Source organism: Sorex fumeus, unplaced genomic scaffold, assembly GCF_029834395.1.
Source record: "Sorex fumeus unplaced genomic scaffold, SorFum_2.1 ptg000026l, whole genome shotgun sequence".
Lineage (NCBI taxonomy): Eukaryota > Metazoa > Chordata > Mammalia > Eulipotyphla > Soricidae > Sorex > Sorex fumeus.
The window spans coordinates 3,987,764-4,003,414 of NW_026606083.1; positions in this window are offsets into that span (position 1 = coordinate 3,987,764).

Here is a 15,651-nt window from a genome sequence, read left to right on the forward strand (position 1 = left end):
GAGTATTTGCTCCATTTCTTTGAAGAATGTCATGGGTATCCTTATAGAGATCGCATTGAATTTGTACAGTGCTTTGGGAAGTATTGCCATTTTGACAATGTTAATTCTCCCCATCTATGATCAGGGGATATTTTTCCATTTCCTCGTGTCCTCTTTTATTTCCTGAAGTAGAGTTTTGTAGTTTTCTTTGTACAGGTTCTTTGCTTTCTTACTTAAGCTGATTCCCAAGTACTTGATTTTCTGGGGCACAATTGTGAATGGGATTGTTTTCTTCATGTCATTTTCTTCTCTTTCACTATGTGTGTATAGGAAAGCGATGGATTTTTGGGTATTGATTTCATAGCCTGCAACCTTACTATAAGGGCTGGAGCGATAGCACAGCGGGTAGGGCGTTTGCCTTACAAGCGGCCAACATGGTCGACCCGGGTTCGATTCCTCCGCCCCTCTCGGAGAGCCCGGCAAGCTATCGAGAGTATTCGATATGCCAAACACAGTAACAACAAAGTCTCCAATGGAGACGTTACTGGGCCCGCTCGAGCAAATCGACGATCAACGGGAGGGCCTTTACCTTTTACCTTACCTTTACCTTTACTATACAAGTCTATTGTTTCTACTGTTTCTAGGAGTTTCTTGGTAGAGGTTTTAGGGTTCTCTAAGTATAGTATCATATCATCTGCCAATAGTGAGAGCTTGATTTCTTGCTTCCCTACCTGGTTGCCCTTAATATCTTTTTCTTCCCTAATCGCTATTGCAAGTACTTCCAGTACTATATTGAACAGTAGTGGAGAGAGTGGGCATCCTTGTCTCGTCCCTGACCTTAGGGGGAAGGGTCTCAGTTTTTCCCCATTGAGGATGATGTTTGCTGTAGGTTTGTGGTAGATGGCTTTAACTATATTGAGGAAAGTCACCTCTATCCCCATTTTGGCAAGGGTTTTCATCATGAATGGGTGCTGGATCTTGTCAAAAGCTTTCTCTGCATCTATTGATATGATCATATGATTTTTATCTTTTCTTTTATTGATAAGATGGATTATGTTGATTGATTTCCGAATGTTGAACCATCCTTGCATCCTTGGGATGAATCCCACTTGGTCATGGTGTATGATCTTTTTGATGAGTTGTTGAATTCTATTTGCTAGTATTTTGTTGAGAATCTTTGCATTCGTGTTCATCAGGATATCGGCTTGTAGTTTTCTTTTCTTGTGGTGTCTTTGTTTCCTTTTGGTATTAGAGAGATATGGACTTCATAGAAACTGTTTGGTAGAGTTTCTGTTTTTTCAATTTCCTGGAAAAGCTTGAGAAGAACTGGCAATAAGTCCTCTTTAAATGTTTGGAAAAAATCGCTAGTGAATCCATCTGGACCTGGGCTTTTGTTTTTGGGAAGACTTTTGATTACAGTTTCAATTTCCTTGATGTGAATAGGTCTATTCAGGTACTCTAGATCTTCTTGATTCAGCTTTGGGAGATTATAGGAATCCAGGAATTTATCCATTTCTTCTAGGTTCTCTTGTTTCGTGGCATACAGACTTTCAAAGTAGTCTCTGATGATCTTTTGAATTTCTTTGGTTTCTGCTGTGATATTTCCATTCTTATTTCTGATTTGATTTATTAAGGTTCTCTCTCTGCTTCTTTGTGAGTGTTGTTAGTGGTTAATCTATCTTATTTATTTTCTCGAAGAACCAGCTCTTGGTTTCATTGATCCTTCGGATTGTTTCTTTAGTTTCCATGTCGTTGATTTCTGCTCTAAATTTTATGATCTCTTTCCTTCTTCCCATTTTGAGCTCTTTCTGTTGATCCTTTTCTAAGATCTTGAGTTGTGAAGTCAAGTTGTTTATGTGCATCCTTTCTTCTATCCTGAGATATGCTTGCGGAGCTATAATTTTTCCCCTTAAAATGACTTTTGATGCATCCCATAAGTTCTGGTAGCTCCTGTCTTCATTCTTATTTGTTTCCAAGCATCTTTTGATTTCGTCCTTGACTTCCTTTCTGATCCACTCCTTGTTAAGCATTGTGTTGTTTAATTTCCAGGTGTTTGATTTGGTTCTCCGTGTCTGTGTGTGATTCACTTCTATTCTCAGTGCATCATGGTCTGAAAAGATTGTTGATACTATTTCTATCTTCTTGATTCTATTTAGGTATATTTTGTGGCCTAGGACATGGTCTATTTTGGAAAATGTTCCTTGTGCACTGGAGAAGAATGTGTATTCTTTCTTTTGGGGGTGTAAAGCCCTGTATAGGTCTATAAGTCCTTTCTCTTCTATTTCTTCTTTCAAGGCCAATGTTTCCTTGCTGAGTTTTGTTCTTGTTGATCTATCCAGAGTTGATAAGGCTATGTTGAAGTTTCTTTCTGCTAATGTGTTGCTAGCAATGTTTTAAATATTTAGCTGTTCCCTCATTAGGTGCATATACATTGAAGAGTGTGATTTCTTCCTGTTGTGTGTATCCCTCGATGAAGAGAAAATAGCCTTCGCTGTCCCTTCTAATCTTTTTCAATGCGAAATTAATGCTGTCGGATACTAATATGGCCACCCCAGCTTTTTTGAGGGAGATGTTTGCTTGCAGGATTGTTTTTCATCCTTTGACTTTTAGTCTGTGTTTGCTCTGGCTGTTGAGATGAGTTTCTTGTAGGCAGCAGAATGTTGGGTCCTGTCTCTGAATCCATTTTGCCACTCTGTGTCTCTTAATTGGTGAATTTAGACCATTGACATTGAGAGAGATTATTCTTATGGGATTTTGTGTCATCTTTCTTTAAGGGTCTGTTGTGCTTGTAGGGTTTGTCTTGTCATATAGTAGCCCCTTTAGCCCTTGTTTTAGGTTTGGTTTTGAGTCTATGAAGTTCCTGAGCTGCTGTTTTTCTAGAAAATAGTGTAGCATTCCTTCGAGTTTGAGTAAGAGTTTAGCCGGATAGAGTATTCTTGGTGAAGCATTCATTTCAGTGAGTTTTTTCACTATATCTCGCCACTGCCTTCGGGCTTGGAGGGTTTCCTCTGATAGATCTGCTGTGAATCTTAAGGGTGCTCCTTTGTATGTGATTTCCTTCTTTGACCTTGCTGCTTGCAGTATTGCATCTCTATCGGCAGCATCAATCATTCTATCTATGATATGTCTTGAAGTGTTTTCGTTAGGGTCTCTTTTAGCTGGTACCCTTCGAGTTCCTTGAACCTGAATGACTGCATTGTGGAGCTCTGGGAATTTTTCAGCAATGATTTGTTTCAACGTGTCTTTTTCGTTGCGATTGTTTCCCTGAGATTCTGGTAGTCCAATGATTCTAATGTTCTTCCTCTTGGAATCATCTGCTAGGACTCTGATTCTCTGTAGAGCTATTTTGAGGTCCCTTCCCACTGTTTGTTGTTGCCTGTTGGCTTGGTGCAGCTGATCTTCCAGCTCACTGATTCTCTCTTCAGCTGCGGTATTCTGTTGTTGAGAGAAGAGACTGAGTTTTTCATTTCATCTACAAAATCTTTTAATCTTGACATTTCTGCTCTCATTTCTTCTTGTAATTTGTCGATTTTTTCTGTCATGTTACTGGATGTCTGTCTGACTGTTTCATTGAGTTCACTGAACATCTTCATGACTTTGTATCTGAATTCTATGTCAGAGACGTCCCTTAGGTGAGCAGTATCGACAGAGTCTTCTGGATTCTTTTCGTTGTCCTCCCCTTGTGGTGGGGATTTGTGTTGTTTCTCCATATTGCTGTGTAGGTTGGGGACTAGGTTCCTTGAGGACTAGGTTCCTTAGTAAGGTTAAACTACCTGCGGCTGTGTGAGGGCTGTCCAGCTGAAAAATAGGCCACGCCCACTTCTACAGAAGCCACGCCCAAATGTGAAGAGGCCATGCCCCACGGAAACCTGGGTTTGAGACGAGATCAGCGCAGCGTGAGGAGTGAAGAGGGCACGGCAGACACTCAGAACTGCTTTTCTCCAGGCGTCTGGGAGGACGCCTCAGGTCTTGCAGGGAGAGATCCAAGTCACGGGTTCAAGTACTGGTGGATGAACTGACCTGGGTTTGGGAGGAGATCAGCACAGCGTTGGAGTGAAGAGGGGAAAGCAGACACTCAGAACTGCTTTTCTCCAGGCGTCTGGGAGGTCACCTGGGGTCTTGCCCAAATGTTTTTAATTACAGTTGTATGCATACTGTCCTAGGTACATCCTGATCTTTATACTAGTCTTTATTATGAATACTTCAAATCACTTTACAAAGAAGAGAATCAAGTCTTGGGAAAATATCAAAAAATGTCGAAAGGCAGATTATAAATTTATCAAATTATTTGATAAAATGTTCCAAGAATTTAGGTACATGGTCCTCTAGATGGCCCTACATGTCTAGTAAAATGAGCCATTCATTGGTCTTCTCCTGCTTCACAGTTTGCCTACCATTTTCTTCTTCAACTTTCTTCTCTTTTTTTCTTATGGAAAACCCATGTTACTTATTGATCACTCGATCACTTGACATCACATTACTCATCGACTTCCTCGAGTGGGTGTCAGCAACCTCTCCATTTGTCCTTGTCGGCCTAGTGTAGCCCAACGGCATCTGCTTGTTTTACGAACACGAACAGCCTCAAAACCACCGTTCAGGATCTTTATGAAGAAGTCTGACCATTTCCTAGGTGGGCGGCCACATGATATTTTGATGTCCCATGGAATTCGGTCAGATCCTCCAAATTCCAGTAGGCGGGGGTCACACCCACCACCTGGCCCCCTGGCACCGTGTAATCCCATCAACGGCCAAGACTCAGAGACTATAAAATCCAGCTCCCAGACGAGACCAGTGCAGTCTCCTGCCCCTGCGCCTGGCTGTTCCACGCCAGGGTCCCTTGGAGGGGAGCGGGTTGAGCTTTCCTCCCCGCCCCGACCAGGGCTCCGGCAGCCGAAGACCTCCAGGACCAGCCACCACCATGCTGAGACCACTCTCCGCACACATGAAGGTACTGGCAGAGGGACAAAGCCACACAGGTTCCAGGGCCGAGATCTCCAAGCCTACTCGATTTGGAGTCGAGCATCCTCCACCCAGATCCTCCAAATTCCAGTAGGCGGGGGTCACACCCACCACCTGGTCCCCTGGCACCGTGTAATCCCATCAACGGCCAAGACTCAGAAACTATAAAATCCAGCTCCCAGAACCGCGCAGCCACATTTGCTGCCAAGCGACGTCTTATCAGGACATCTTTTTATGACATCTTATTATCTCATTCCTACTTTGGACAAACTTGCAGGCTATCGAATGTAGCCTGCCCCCAGGGCAGAGTCTGGCAAACTCCCCGTGGCGTACCAAATATGCCAAATACCAGTAACATTGCTGGGTCTCATTCTCCTAAAGATCCTTGAATATAATCTCAGGTCTAGGATGAAAGAGACGTTCCTGGGGCCTGCTCGAGGCAATCGACGAATAACAGGATGATGAATGATGAATGAATGAATGGAATTCGGTCAGAAATGGCTCTAGTATACAGTGGTTGTATCCAAATCTCATTATGTGTTCATCCCATCTGATTTTCGACGCCTTGGCAAATGAGGCAGCATCCCTGATTCTTGATCATAGATGGGGGTCGGAAGTCTGAATTCTTTCTCTTATTTGAGTGAAGCATGATATTCCAAGCATAGCTCTTTCGATTCCTCTTTGGGAGACCCGAATAGCATTCTCATCCTGTTTGTGTAGGGCGCAGGTCCCTAGGAATATGTTAATGCAGGAAGAACAGTGGAATCGAAGAGATGTGCCAGGAGCTAGAGGTTCTTAGCTATTTCTTCGATGCTCGAAGGGCATTCCAAGCCACTCTCTTCCTCCTGCGCAACTCAGGTGCCAGGTCATTCGTCATGTTGACTTCTTGACCTAGGTACACATAACTGTTGCATTCGGAGATGCTCATTCTGTTGAGAGCGAATGGAACGTCAGGAACGAGACTGTTTCTCATAAACATTGTCTTGGTGAGATCTTTCTATACTCACGGTCAAAGCCGGCCAGCATTTGTGCTGCTTGGCTAATGTTTGGTGTTATTAGAACAATGTCATCAGCAAAGCAGAGGTAGTGTAGTTGCCAACCATCTACCTTCACTCCCATTCCTTCCCATTCCAGTCATTGCATGACGTTCTCGAGGGTGGCACTGAAGAGTTTCGGTGAAATGGTATCACCCTGCCGAACCCCTCTCTTGATGTCAATGATTACCTCCCTGCAGAATGGTGAGATCTTAGTAGTGAATCTGCAATACAGCTCACAGAGGATCCTGATGTATTGAGTTTGAACGACCTTTTTGACTAGGGCTTCAATCACCGCTTCCATCTCAACAGAATCAAAGGCCTTCTTTAAATCATTGAATGTTAGACAGAGCGGCATCTTGAACTCCCGAGAAACCTCAATGAGCTTGTTTATCGAGTGGATATGCTCGATTGTGTTAAACCCCTTTCGGAAACTGGCTTGCTCACATGGTTGTCCATCATCTAGTGTTCTGTCAATCCTATTCAGGATGACTCAAGTGAACAGCTTGTAAACGACAGACAACAGGCAGATCGGGCGATAGTTGCCAATGTCATGGATGTCTCCCTTCTTGTACAGTAATACAGTCCCGCTGAATTTCCACTGGTACGGATCCTTGCATTCAGACAGGTAGCATATGAAGAGCTAAGCCAGTGTATTGATGAGTACTGACAGCAGGTTCTTCAGGTGTTCGGATTTGACCTTGTCTGGGCCAGGTGCTGTTCGCTTCTTTACCAATGAAATGGAGTGTTTGATTTTGGAAGGGAGAACTTTGGGAACGACGTATCCATCCTGTGGAATTTGGTATGTGGGCAGGTGGACGTGGATATAGAAGAGATCTGAGTAGAAGTCATGGATAATCTCCATTGCCCTTCTGGAAGATGTGATAGATCCACCAGGATGTTGGAGGGCATTCATCTTGTTCTTGTAGTTGGGGAAGGACAGGCGGGAGTTGCGAATGTTTTTCCTGGCTTCTGCTGCATCTGCCAGCACTGCTCTTCTCTCTATGAGGTCTTCCTTTATTGCTTCTCTGCACTAATTTATGAGCTCAGACATTCGCATGTGGTTGCCAGAGGCTTGCACCATGCCATGTTGGTGAATGAGCTCGAGAGTCTTTGAAGACAGGAGTCTTTTTGCGTCTATCTCTCTCTCTCTCTCAGTGTTCTTCGCACAGTCATGGAGGTGCTGAACCAGTCTGTCGTATTCCTTGTCAATGTTGTCAATGACAGCATCTTCCCATGTTTCTGAAATAGTACCAAAGAGCTCCCAGTTGGTGACTGTTCTGGGAGTTCTCTTCTGAAACTTCGCAGCCCTTTCTCCCCGCTCTGTGAAGTAGAATTTTGCACAAAGGAGATGGTGGTCGATACCGTTTGGAATTTTGGTAACATTGGACAGGCAAAACCATCAATTGAATATGATGTGTTCTATTTCCTTGTGGAACTGTCCACCGGGAGACTCCAATGTCCAAGGTTTAGATTTGGCCTTCTGGAATTGTGAGTTACCATGGATGGTCTTGGTCGACATGATGAACTCAGTCTCTCACCCTGTTAGTTTCATTCTAAGCCGTGGGTCCTGATGTGGAGTTCTTCAACTGATCTTCTTGGTCCTATCTTGGCATTAAAATCACCAACAATGCTCTTGTAGAAGGTGTGGTCTTCTTTATAGAACTTCTCCAGCTCCGTGTAGAACTTCTCAATTTCTACTTCATCATAATTGGATGTTGGTGTATAGACAACAAAGATAGAAACTGCCGGCAGTGAGCCACAAGTGTAATTGTCTGATCTGGGTTGTTAGGCATTCGAATGAATCAAAGTTTATGGCCAAATTCATGTTGACAAGGACACCGACAACACTGATGCCTCTTTTGTCATATGTTCCGAGGAAGAGTTCTTCTCCAGTGTCAAAAATGCCGTGATGTGAATGATGCTTTCTGTTCTCCTTCAGACCAATGATGTTGTACTTGATCTTTCACGCTTGCACAATCAGGTCTCTGATAGATGCGTCTGATACCAGCGTATGTGAATTGAAAGTACAGACAGTTATTTTTGTCCTTTTATTTTGACAGTATAGTTTCGCCCTGAGATTTTATCAGCCTCTCCTTCCTCATCCTTCTTAACACTGCCATATTGGTGGCTCTTTCAGGGTCAGGGGAATGAAAACCACTGTATTTACTCATTTTAGCATATCGAGCACACCACGGATAGCTTGCCAGGCTCTGCCGTGTGGGTGGAACACTCTCAGTAGCTTGCAGGCTCTCCGAGAGGAATAGAGGCTTTTAGGGTGGCCTCTCATCATCCTTGCAGGTGTTCCCATGGTTCAAACCATATTTGAACCCCATCTAATATGGTGCGGTAATCTTGTATTAAGTGTTTTATAATGTGTCCTGAAAGCGTCCTGGAGCGTGGCGGTGCCTGGTAGTGGAGGCAGTGGAGATAGTGGAGGTCTGCTGGGCAGCTGGAAGCAGGCAGAGGATCTCTGTTCCTGTTCCGTTGAGCCTGGAGTTCAAGGTCACAGAGTTCCACTTCCCTGGTTCTTTGGGGCTTCACTCGCAGTGAGTCTTGGCCCGAGTGTCCAGAAAGCATCCTGGAGTGTGGCGGCGGCTGGGTAGTTACTTATTGATAATTCCTCTAATTATTTTTATCATTGAAGGGACCATACCAATCAATTCTTGGGTCCAGGTTCACTCCAGGGAGTCACAGACACCACACCAGGTAGTGCTCAGAGTAGGTGGATATGAGGTGCCAAGGTTCAAACCCAGGGGCTTTCACATGCAAATCAAATGCATATCACTTCAGTCATATCCTAGAAAACTCATCTTTTTTTTTTTGTTGTTGCTTAGTTATTATGCACCAGACACTTTCAGGGGCTATTACATACATTATCACATTTGACAATCTATAGTATGTCTCTACATTTATTTATTTTTTTTTTTTTTTGGTTAGTGGACTATGTCCAGGGATCATTCCTGACTCAGGGGAACATATGGAATGCTGAAGATTAAATCAGGTCAGCCACATGCAAGGCAAGTACTCTACCCATTGTGCTATGGCTTCAGTCCCCTGTCTCTGCATATAAAAATAAATGCAACCCTTCTAATGCTGACACTTATGATTTTCTTGTACACAATCACCTCACTTCTCTACCACCAAAGTGTCTGAGGCCCGTGATTAATGTCCTTATGCTTCTTCAAAGTCTGCCTCACCATTCCCTACCCCACTTCCCTCCTTACTTTGCATTCTCAGTTCTATAATCTAGGACTAAGGGGTTTACATCATTTGATACATTCCATTCCTTTGTCCATTTGTTTTCTATACCACAGATGAGAGAGAGATCACCCAGCATTTGACCTTTTTTTTCTTATTTTACTTAACATGATACCTTCTAGTTCCATCCAAGTTTCAGTAAATTGAATGATATATATGTATATATATATATATATTAAATAAAATGGATAAAGTTACTTATTCATTTTTCTGTTGCTGTAAATTTAGTTTTTTTCCCCATATCCTGGTTATTGTATGTAAGACTGCCATGAACAGAGGTATGCAAATGTATTTTTAAATTAATATTTTTTTGCTTAGGAGGATAGATAAAAAGAAATAAATTGCTCTTTTATGAAAATTCTATTCTTAATTTTTTGATAAATATTCATACCATTTTCCATAGATGCTTAATCAGACAACATTCCCACCAACATAAATAAGGGTTTCCTTTTCACTACATCTTCACCAACACTGACTGTTTCTGGTCTATTCTGTATAGGGCATTCTTACTGCTGTGAGATGGTATCTTATTATTGTTTTTATTTGCATTTCTCTAATAATAAATGACAATTAACATATAATTATTGACCATCCAGAACTGTCTGCTCATTTCCTATTCCCATTTTTTGATAGAGTTGTTTGGTTTTTGTTACTGATATTTGTGAGTGCTTTATATGCCTTGTATATTAGCCCCTTTACTTGAAGTATTTTATGCAAATATGTTCTCTCAATAATGCCTTTACCTTAGCCTGGGTTTATTTTGCCAAGTAAAATATTTTTGATTTGATGAAGACTTATTGTTTATTTTTATTTTGTTATATTTACCAGTGAAATATACCTCTTATGTCTGGCTCCTGATATTTTCCCTGATGAATTTTAGGTATTATAGTCAATTTTCAAGGTCTCTAATATATTTTGAATTAATTTTTGTGCCAAACCACATTGACGAATGAGAGTTTCTGAAGACAGGTGTCTTTTTGTGGCGTTCTCAATCTCAGAATTTCTCGCACATTCAAGGAGGTGCTGAACCAGTACATCATATCCCTTGTCGGTGTTGTCAATAACGGCATCTTCCCATATTGCTGCAATAGTGCCAAAGAGCTCCCAGTTCGTGATCATTCTGGGAGTTCTCTTCTTAAACTTTGCATACTTCTCCCCACTCTGTGAAGTAGAATTTCACACGAAGGAGATGGTGACCTGATCCCGTTTGGAATTTTGGGACAATAGTGATATCGGTCAGGCAAAACTGTCAATTGAATATGTTGTCAAGTTCGTTGTGGAACTGTCCACTGGGAGACTCCGATGTCCAACGTTTAGAGTCTGCCTCTTGAAACTGTGAGTTACCATGGGTGGTCTTAGTTGACATGATGAACTCAGTCTCTCACCCTGTTCATTCCATTCTAGGCAATGGGTCCCAATATAGAGTTCTTAATGACCTTCTTGGTCCTATCTTGGCATTAAAATCACTGACTATAACCTTGTAGAAGGTGTGGTTTCTTTATAAAACTTCTTAAGCTCCATGTAGACCTTCTCAATTTCTTCTTCATTGTAGCTGGATGTTGGTGCATGGATGATGAAGATAGAAACTGCCAGCAATGAGCCACATCTATTCAAACATAAGTGTCTGATTCAGGTTATGAGGCATGCAAACAAATTGATGCTCATGGCCAAGTTCATGTTGACGAGGACACTGATGCCACCGATGCCTCTACTGTCACATTTTCCGAGAAACAGTTCTTTCCAGTGTTGGAGACGGTGTGATGTGATCAATGCCTGTTCGTCTCGGTCAGTCCAATGACATAGTACTTGACCTTCTGCACTTGTACCATCAGGTCCTCAATGGATTCTTCTGATGTCAGCATACATGCATAGAAGGTACAGAAAGTCATTTTAGCCCTACTTTGTTTTGGCAGCCTCGTTTGGCCCTGAGATTTTATCACAATGAGGTGGTGAACCATCAAGTCTCAGACAATCACAAACATCCAAGCTTGCAAAGAGGGTCAGAGAAGCGATAAAGGAAGACTTCAAAGAGAGAAGAGCAGCAGTATTGGCCGATTTGGCAGAAGCAGGGAAAAGTATTCGCAACACCTGCCTATCCTTAACCAACTTTAAGACCAAGATGACTTCCCTCCGACGTCCTGATGAATCTATTACATCTTCCAGAAGGACAACGGAGAAGGTTATCCACCACTTCTACTTGGATCTCTTCGATAGCCATGTCCATCTTCCCACATACCAAATTCCGCAGGATGGATATGTCGTTCCCAGATTTCTCCCTTCCGAATATCGATATGCCATTTCGTCGATAAAGAAGTGTACAGCACCAATCCAGACAAGGTGAGACCCAGACACCTGAAGAATCTGCCACCAGTTCTCATCAATATACTGACTCGGCTCTTCACATGCTACCTATCTGAATGCAAGTTTCTGTCCTAATGGAAAACCAGCAGGACCGCTCTGTTGTACAAGAACAAAGACATTCACGAAATTGGCAACTATCTGATCTGACTGTTGTCCGTCATTTACAAGTTATTTACTTGAGTCATCCTGAAAAGGATTGGCAGAACATTAGATGAAGGACAACCATGCGAGCAAGCTGGGTTCCGAAAAGGATTCAGCACGATCGACCATATCCACATCGTGATAAAGCTATTGAGGTTTCTCAGGAGTTCAAGATGCTATTCTGTCTAATGTTCACTGATTTAAAGAAGGCCTTACTTCTGTTGAGACTGAAGCAGTCATCAAAGCCCTAGCCAAACAGGGCATTCAAACTCAATACAACAGGATCATCCATGAGTTGTACTGCGGATTCACCACCAGGATCTAACCATTCTACAAGGAAGTGATCATCGAGGTAAAGAGAGGAGTTGGGCAGGTGATACCATTTCAATGAAACTTTTCAGTGCCACGCTGGAGAATGTCATGCAAGACTGGAATGGGAAGGAATGGGAGTGAACAGAGATGGATGGTTGGCTTCGCTGATGACATCATTCTTTTTTTTTAAATTTTTATTAGTGAAACACCATGAGGTACAGTTGTAGACTTACAAATTTTTGTGCTTGGATATCAATTATACAATGATCAAATACCCATCCCTCCACCAGTGCCCATTCTCCACCACCCTGGATCCCAGTATCCCTCCCACCCCCAACCCCCCCATCCCACCCTGCCTCTGTAGCAGGGCACTCCCTTTTGTTCTCTCTCTCCTATTGGGTGTTATGGTTTGCAAAAGAGGCAATGGGTGGCAATCATGTTTGGTCTATAGTCTACTTTCAGCATGCTTCTCCCATCCTGGGAGGATCCTCCCAACACCCTTTATTTGGTGCTCCCTTGTCTATCTGCGCTCCCTTTTCCCCTAGCATGTGTGCCTGGCTCCAAGCCATGGAGAAAAACTCCTGGTACTAATCTCGGCCATTCTTGGATGTTAGTCTCCTATTTTGTTACTGTATGTTCCCCAGATGAATGCATTCTATGTCTATCCCTTACTTTCTGAGTCATTTCACTTAACATGATACTTTCCATGCAGTACCACTTGTATGTAAATTTCATGACTTCCTCTTTTCTAACAGCTACATGGTACTCCATTGTGTAAATGTATCAAAGTTTCTTTAACCAGTCATCTGTTCTTGGGCACTCAGGTTTTTTCCAGATTCTGACTACTGTAAAGAGTGCTGCAATGAACAAACAAGTGCAGATGTCACTTCGACTATACTTTTTTGGCTCTTCGGGATATATTCCCAGGAATGGTATTGTTGGGTCAAATGGGAGCTCAATTTCTAATTTTTTAAGATTTGTCTATACTGTTTTCCAAAAGGGCTGAAACAGTTGGCATTCCCACCAGCAATGAAGGAGGGTCCACTTCTCGCCATATCCGTGCTAACACCGGTTTCTGTTGTTCTTTTGGATGTGGGCCAGTCTCTGTGGTGTGAGATGATATCACATTGTTGTTTTGATCTGCATCTCCCTGATGATTAATGATGTACATCATTTTCTCATGCCCCCTTTTGCCATTCTAATTTCTTCTTTGAGAAAGTTTCTGTTCAATTCGTTGCCCCACTATTTGATGGGGTTGAACATTTCCTTCTGGTAGAGTTCAACCAGTGCTTTGTAAATCCTTGTTATCAACCCCTTGTTGGATGGGTATTGGGTGAATATTCTTTCCCATTCTGTAGGCTGTCTTTGTATTTTGGTCACTGTTTCTTTTGAGGTGTAGAAGCTTCTTAGTTTAAGATAATCCCATTTGTCTCTGTTTTCACTTGTTTGGCCAGTGGTGTGACATCTTTGAAGATACTGTTAGCTTCAATGTCTTGGAGGGTTTTGCCAACCTTGTCTTCAATGTACCTTATGGATTCTGGTCTGATGTTAAGGTGTTTAATACATTTTGCTCTTACTTTTGTACATGGTGTTAGGTAGATATCGGAGCCCATTTTTTTGCATGTAGCTGTCCAATTTAGCCAGCACAATTTGTTAAAGAGGCTTTCCTTGCTCCACTTCACATTACTTGCTCCCTTATCAAAGATTAGATGATCATATGTTTGGGGGGAGATGTCAGTATATTCAACCCTGTTCCATTGGTCTGTGGCTCTGGCTTTGTTCCAGTACCATGCTGTTTTAATTATTACTGCATTGTAGTAGAGTTTGAAGTTAGGGAGGGTGATTCCTCCCATTTTCTTTTTTCCAAGATTTACTTTTGCTATTCGTGGAGGTTTATTGTTCCATATAAATTTCAGGAGTGTTTGCTCCATTCCTTTGAAGAATGTCATGGATATCGTTATAGAGATGATGTTGAATTTGTAATGCTTTGGGGAGTATTGCCATTTTGATAGTGTTAATTCTCCCCATCCATGAGCAGGGGAGATCTTTCCTTTTCCTCGTGTCCTCTTTTATTTCCTGAAGTAGCGTTTTGTAGTTTTCTTTGTACAGGTCTTTTACTTCCTTAGTGAAGCTGATTCCTAGATACTTGATTTTCTGGAGCACAATGTGAATGGGATTGTTTTATGTCACTTTCTTCTCTCTATTTGTGAATAGAAAAGCCATGGATTTGGGGGTATTCATTTTATAGCCTGCAACTTTACTATACAAGGGTATTGATTCTAGGAGTTTCTTGGTGGAGGTTTTAGGGTTTTCTAAGTATAGTATCATATTAGCTGTGAATAGTGAGAGCTTGATTTCTTCCTTTCCTACCTGAATTCCCTTAATATCTTTTTCTTGCCTAACCGCTATTGCAAGTACTTTTAGTACCTTATTGAACAGCGGTGTATTGAGTGGGCATCCTCGTCACATCCCTGATCTTAGAGGAAAGGCTCTTAGCTTTTCTCCATTGAGGATGATTCTTCCTGCAGGCTTGTGGTAAATGCTTTAACTACACTGAGGAACGTCCTTTGTATACCCATTTTGGTGAGGGTTTTCATCATAAACGGGTGCTGGATCTTGTTAAATGCTTTCTCTGCATCTATTGATATGATCATATGGGTTTTTTTATCTTTTATTTTCTTGAGATGATGGATTATGTTGATTGATTTCTGAATGTTAAACCATCCTTGCATCTCCGGGATGAATCCCTCTTGATCATGGTGAATGACCGTTTTAATGAATGGTTGAATTCTATTTGCTATTATTTTGTTGAGAATCTTTACATCCGTGTTCATCATGAATATTGGCCTGTAGTTCTCTTTTCTTGTTATGTCTTTTTTTAGTATTAGAGAGATATGTGCCTCATAGAAACTGTTTGGGAGGGTTTATGTTTCTTCAATTTCATGGAAAAGCTTGAGAAGAACTGGCAATACGTCCTCTTTAAATGTTTGGAATATTCGCTAGTGATCGATCTGGACCTGGGCTTTTAATTTTTGGGAAGACTTTTGATTACAGTTTCAATTTCCTTGATGTTCATAGGTCTATTCAGGTACTCTAGATCTTCTTGATTCAGCCTTGGGAGATTATAGGAATCCAGGAATTTATCCATTTCTTCTAGGTTCTCTTGTTTTGTGGCACAGACTTTCAAAGCAGTCTCTGATGATCTTTTGAATTTCTTTGGTTTCTGTTGTGATATCCTCTACTCATTTCTGATTCGGTTCATTAGGGTTCTCTCTGTCTCTTTCTTTGTGAGTCTTGCTAATTGTTTATCCATATTATTTATTTTCTCAAAGAACCAAATCTTGGTTTCATTGTTCTTTCATTGGTTTGTTTTTTTTGGTTCCATATCATTGATTTTTGCTCTATGTTTCATAATCTCTTCTGTCTGTCTTGTGCACCTATTGTTGGTCCTTTTCTAAAATCTTGAGCTTTGAAGTCAAGTCGTTTATGTGGGCTCGCGGGCTCGCTCTTCTTTCCTGAGAAATGCTTGCAGAGCTATAAATTTTCCCCTTAACACGGTTTTCGCTGCATCCCATAGGTTCTGGATTTGTTTTGTTTTAAGCTC